Source organism: Benincasa hispida, chromosome 10, assembly GCF_027475165.1.
Source record: "Benincasa hispida cultivar pf3 chromosome 10, pf3_genome.v1.1, whole genome shotgun sequence".
Classification (NCBI taxonomy): Eukaryota; Viridiplantae; Streptophyta; class Magnoliopsida; order Cucurbitales; family Cucurbitaceae; genus Benincasa; species Benincasa hispida.
The window spans coordinates 58,898,913-58,905,631 of NC_143487.1; positions in this window are offsets into that span (position 1 = coordinate 58,898,913).

Below are 6,719 nucleotides of genomic sequence, written 5' to 3' on the forward strand. Positions count from 1 at the left end.
TGCACTGAAGTAAATATGCGTTGAAAGTAAAATGCGTTGTAAATAAAATAAATTCCTAAACTACTATGATACATGATGTAGGATACAGGGGTCGAGGATTGGCTGTGAAGTTGTACAAAAGAATTTATGAATGCGATGGCAAGTCTTATGAATGAAGCAGAAAGAGAAAGAGTAAAGAGTCGTCAATCGCATTAAAGACGCAACTAAGGTTCCACTTTCCCTTGGCGTACACCTTTTAGTGATCGGCTGCGTTCCCATACATCTATGGAGAAATAGAGATGAACGTGATGAACGCAAGGTTTTTTTCATCTCTGGAAATACTTCTCGCTTTAGTTAACGCATTCTTCCAACCTTCTCTCGATAGGCGGAATAACATCTTCACTTCTGCTCTCATAGGTGAAGATGCCATCAAGCATGCTTTAGCTAAACTTAATTGATTCCTTGACACAGATTGACTCACTCGCTTAATTCTCGTTATTTACTCTGGGGATTAAGAACACATCATGGAGAAAATGGATGATAAATGTATGGAAAGAGACAAAAAGATAATAATGATGACGATGAAAACATTTAATTCTAAAATTAAGCGTTTGATACATGTTTGTGAATGAGGGATTAAAGAAGATGAACACAGATGATGAATTAGAGAATAGAAACAAATAACGAAAAGAGTTTCAACGTCTTGACACAGATTCCGATCGGAGACTTGTGCTTGCCGGCTTATGGATGTGGTGGAGAGGAAAGCTTCCCTCTCAGGCTTGCTTTCTCGGTAGAATTGACCTCTAGTACAGAACTTCAGCTTTGAGAATCGGAAGAATTCTTTGCCCGAAGACTCTCCTTTCAGCCTTGTCTTGTAGTTTTCCCAGATTTACTCTGTAAGTCTCTTCAGACCAACCTCTCTCCCCATATCAGTATCAGTATATTTTTCTGTCTATTTGAGGAAGCTATTTATAGGCAAGACCTTGGCTCTTTAAAATTGTGGTCCCTAGTGTCTAATTATGGTAATTTCTACAATGGCGTAATGGAAAATTCCTTTCTGTTCCACGGTCAATCCGTCAGAATTGCACAACAAAAGCTGTACACTTGTTAGAATCGCCCGCGAATGCATTGCTTTTCACATCTTCGATTTATCGCCTATGTGGTGTTGTTTTTTATTACCGCATGCAGTTGAAATGCGTTGATCACTAAGGCTCTTGATAGATTGTTGCATGCGTCGTCATTGCGTTGATCATCTCTTCATTCTTTATTAATGGGCGTATGCGATGTAGATGTGTTGTACATTTTGTCTTTGAGCCATTAACGCATACGGTGACCTATTTCCTACAAAATAGAGACTAAAACATTCTATTTCGCCATCGCAATGGTACTAGTGGGTGCGTTTACTACATTTCATAATTGTCGTATTTCTCAGCCAATTCTTATACTATCGACGCAACTTTCCTCTCTTTTTTCCGCAATATCTAAATAAAATAGCATAAATAACTTGTATTTCTACAAGTTATCAATATGCCTAAATGATGAATGATGCGCTCATAAGACAAGGTAATTGCATGAACTTGGCTGACGCATGATTATTCCTATCTCTAGTGAACAATAACTTACATTGATTGATGCATCCAACCACTTACCTTCCCAGGCAATTAGTTGTTGCTGACTTTACTCATAGATAAGCGTTGCGTCCGCCTATAGACAGGCGTTGCTACAGCTTCACACTAAGCAAATAAGGTTTTCTCACATACTCACGCAACGCACACCTTCCGGTGGTTTGCTACATTCTTCAAATCTCTAATCCACATGACTAAGTATGGGATACTCAAGCAATATCACTAAGTAATGCAATGAAAGTTAAGGATGCTAAGTAAAGAAAGATGGAGATGGAATCAAAGGAAACACAGAAATGCATTGACACATAATGTATTAATTCCTTAATCAAAAATGTAATATAATACAATATAAGAAAAGAAGAGAAAATGAAAAACCAGCTGGAAGCAATGTCTTATTCCAGCGGATGTGTTCAAGGCTATCGGTGGTGCCATGGATGGGCGGTGGAACAGAATCTCTCGAGATCTAGCTCCAGTGAAGGCTCCGGTCATCACTCAAAATGGATGAAGGAGATAAGGAACTCTCAAGCTTTCTTCTAACGCGTTCGTCTGGATCATAAGGATCTGCCCGAAGGCCAAAACTTGGATGATTTGAAATTATGCTCGGCGACTTCTATATATAGAGCTTGATCACCGACAACATTAATGGACTACTCTGATTCTGACCTTCACGGCGCGTTAGTCCCTTTTTGAATCTCTGCTGCTAACGGCATGGTAGGTAAAATGTCAATATCATCTTTTGATTTTTCTGAGATATGCGTTGATGCGTTCATTCCACCAACCTTGCATTGATCCCTCTATTATGCGTTATCGTGTAGTCGCAATCATGCAGTGACTACATTCGCTTGACGATCACAACTCCTATGCATGGACGCATGCAGCTGATCACCGCAACACCCATGTGTTGATCGTATGCGTTCGCCTTTGCGATGGAGAGTTTCTCCGCATGCGGTCGTCTATGCGGTAGCCCGACTTTCGCATTTGTGTCCACTTCCTGCGTTAGCTACAAATGGGTTAGCCGAGATTCTCAATGTCGAACGCCGCAAACTCATTTTCTCATGAATTCCTAACATAATTGTCGCATATTCTGCTTAACAGCCTTCATAATTCTAAATAAAAGGCCTAAGATGACATGCATTTCTACATGTCATCAGACACCATATTGTTTCTTAGAAAGAAGCATCCACTTGAAGTGCTTTTTTTTTTTTTTTTTTATCTTATAAGCTTTCAGCCTAATCTATATCACAATATCTTATAAGAGAACTGTTAATATCAAAGAAATATAGGAGACCACCTTCACAGGTATCACTCATGTATTTGATGATCTACTTGGCACCCAGTAAATGACTTGCTTTTTGCTTTGCTTGATACCTTGCACACATTTCTATTGAAAATAATATATTAGGTCTACTGCCTGTGAGATAGAACAAAATTGCTATGATGGTTTGGTACAGACATCCATCCTTAGATGTACTCTTAGAGTCTATTGATAGCTTAACATGTGCGGGAGTAGGAATACTTTTTGCCCTAGCATTTTCAAGACCAAGCTTCTTGACAAGGGACTTTGCATATTTGTTTTGTGAGATAAATATACCATTCTTCAGTTGTTTAATCTGGAATCCTAAGAAGTAGGTTAGTTCACCCACCATACTTATTTCAAACTTGGTCTGCATCTGTTTGACTAAAAGATCAACCATTTTTTGTGACATTCCTCAAAACACAATATCATCCACATATAGACTTGAGCAATAATAAGACTTCCTTCCTCCTTCTTTACAAACAGAAGTTTGTTAACTCCGCCTCTCATATATCCATGCTTAAGAAGAAATTTAGCTGAACATCCATGCACGAGGAGCTTGTTTCAACCCATATAGGGCCTTTTCAAGTTTATATAAAAGATGTGGACATATAGGATCAACGAACCCTTGGGTTATTCAACATAAACCTCTTCATTTAAATATCTATTGAGAAAGACACTTTTGACATCCATCTGGTAAAGTTTGAATTTCAAAAGACATGCAATACTTAGAAGAAGTCTTATAGCTTCTAGACAAGCAACTGGAGCAAATGATTCAGCAAAGTCAATAACCTCTATTAGAGAGTATCTTTGAGCATCCAATCTAGCTTTATTTCTTATAACCACACCACCCACATCTGATTTGTTCTTGAAGATCCATTTGGTTTCATAACATTTGTAGGCTTAGGACGAGGAATAATGGTCCAAACCTTATTTCTTTCAAACGGATTAAATTCTTCTTGCATTGCATTTACCAAACATTCATCTTTCAAAGCTTCATTGACATCCTTTGGTTCAACCAAGGAGGTATAATAGATATTTCCAATCATCTGGAGATAATCGGCCACTTCACCCTTCTTTATAGTGGATACACCTACCTCAAGATCCCCAATGATGTTGTTGGAAGGATGATTTTTAAGGATTCTGCTTGATGGTTGAATATTGCTCTTTGGATCATTTTCACTCTTAGAGAGGATATTGTGCTTAGAATTAGCAGCCATGTCATGAGACTTGTCATTAACATTCTAAGAAACACTCAATTTTGCCTTGCAACCATCTGTAAAGCCCGGCTCAGGCTCATTTTCATCTGATCTAGTAACAGAGTTTCCACCATTAGTGTCGTTTATGACAACATTGATTGACTCCATGACACATTTTGTGTGTTTGGTGTAAACTCTATAAGCATGGTTGTTTGCAGAATACCCCAAAAAGATGTCTTTTTCACTCTTTGGATCCCATTTTTTCCTAAGATGCAATATATAGCATGGACTTCTAAAAACATGAAAGTATTTGATATTAGGCTTTATCCCCTTCCAAATTTCATAGTTTGTACAATCAGTATCAAGACGGAGAGAAATTCTATTATGAATAGGACATACAATACTCAGGGTTTCAGCCCAAAACTGGTAAGGAAGATCATAACCATGGAGCATTGCACGAACCAGCTCTTAAAGTGTGCGGTTTTTCCGTTCAACAATACCATTTTGCTGAGGAGTAATAGAAGCAGAGAACTCATGATGAATACCTTCAATAGTAACTAAATCAATAACCTAAATGTTTTCAAATTCCTTTCCGTGATCGTTGTGAAGAAGAACAATATTGAGTCTTTTTTCTCACTGTAGTTGAAGACAAAAGGTTTTGAGAACTTGAGTAGTCTCTGACTTCTCCCTCATAAATCTGACCCAAGTGTATATTGAAAAGTCTTAACACAAAACATGACATATTTCTTCCCGCTGAGACTTTCAACTTGCATGGGTCCCATAAGATCAACATGTACTAGTTCAAGCACACGATTTGTAACTGTAACACCCTTATTTGCTTACCTACTTGACACTCTCCACAAATAGTTCTTCCTTGACCACTTACATTTGAAATATAGGACATAGCCTTCTTGGTAATAGCTTTTTGAATAGCCTTAATGCTAACATGACCCTACCATTAATGCCATAAAGTAGTTTCATCATGCTTATGTTGGGCTGTATATCCTAAAAACTCGCAGTTTGTAAAGTTAAACATATTCTGTTATCAATAAAGATATTATTCGACATTACTTCAATAAAATTGTTATTGAATCTATAAATTGCACTTATAAAGTCTAAATCCAATAAAATAAGATCCATGGCTAGTATATGAATACTTGAACTTTATGTGGAGACATAAAAGTGGATCAGGTACGAGTAAATAGTCAAAAGGATCTATAGTATACGAATAAGGTTGTGTGCCTTATTCTGGTAACACTTTCGGATGCGGCCTACTGATAACTTGTAGAAATACAAGTTATTTATACTGTCTTATTTAGATATTGCGGCCAAAAGAAAGGAAAGTTGCGTCAATTGTATGAAAATTAGCTAAGAAATGTGAGAATTATAAATTGTCGTCAATACACCCATTGACACCATTACGATGGTACAAAAGAATATTTCAAGTCTATTTTGGAGGAAATCAAGTCACCGCATGCGTTAATGGCTCAAGATAAACTAAACAACGCATCTACGTCGCATTGCGCCCATCATTCAGAAATGAATAGACGATCAACGCAATGACGGCGCATGCGAAAATCAATCAAGAGTTATGCGATCAACGCAATCTCAACTGCATGCGGTAATAAAAAAAACAACACCACATGCGGGCAAACTGTCGAAGATGTGAAGATCAACGAAATTGCGGAGGATTTTGACGTGTGTACAGCTGACTGTTGTGCATTTCTGACGGGATTGATTGCGTAACAGAATGAATATTTACTCCACCATTTTAGGAGCTGCCATAACAATAAAAAGTGGGGACCACAAGTCAGAGAGTCAAAGCTTAGCCTATAAATAGCTCCGGCCATTCCACTGAAAAGATATGCTTGAATACGGAGAAAAGTGTATTTACTAATCTGAGGGAGAGACTGGTTGAGCGACTAATCAGAGTAGATCCGGGAAGAATTAAGAGACAAGGCCGAGAGGTGAGTCTCCGGGCAAAGAATCCTTCCAATCCCCACCGTTGAAGCTCTGTACGAAGGTCACTTCTACCAGTCAAGCAAGCATGAGAGGGAAGCTTGTCTGTTCATCCACTCCACACGTCGGCAAGCAAAACCACCGTCCAGATTTGTGTCAAGACGTTGACACTCTTCTGTATTTGTTTCTATCTCTTCATCATCACTTGTATTCTTCTTCTTATTCTATCATTCACACCATGTATCAGACGCTTAATTCTATAATTAAATGTTATGATCATTTCCATTATCATTTCTATGTCTATTTCCATTCACCCACAATCCATTTTCTCCATGACATTTTCTTAATCCCTTGGATAATTAGCAATAATTGAGCAAATGAATTAATTGGGTTAAGGAAATAATTAAGTTTATTCAAAGCATGCTAGACGATATCTTCACCTGTGAGAGCAGAAGTGAAGATGCTATTTCGCCTATCTAGAGAGGGTTGGAAGAATGCGTTCACTAAAGCGATAAGTACTTCTAGGGTTGGAAGCAACCTTGCGTTCATTACATTCATCCCTATTTCACCATAGAGATATGGGAACATGGCCAATCACCGAGAGGTGTACGCCAAGGGAAAGTGGAATCTTAGTTATATCTTTAACGCAATTAACAACCTTGC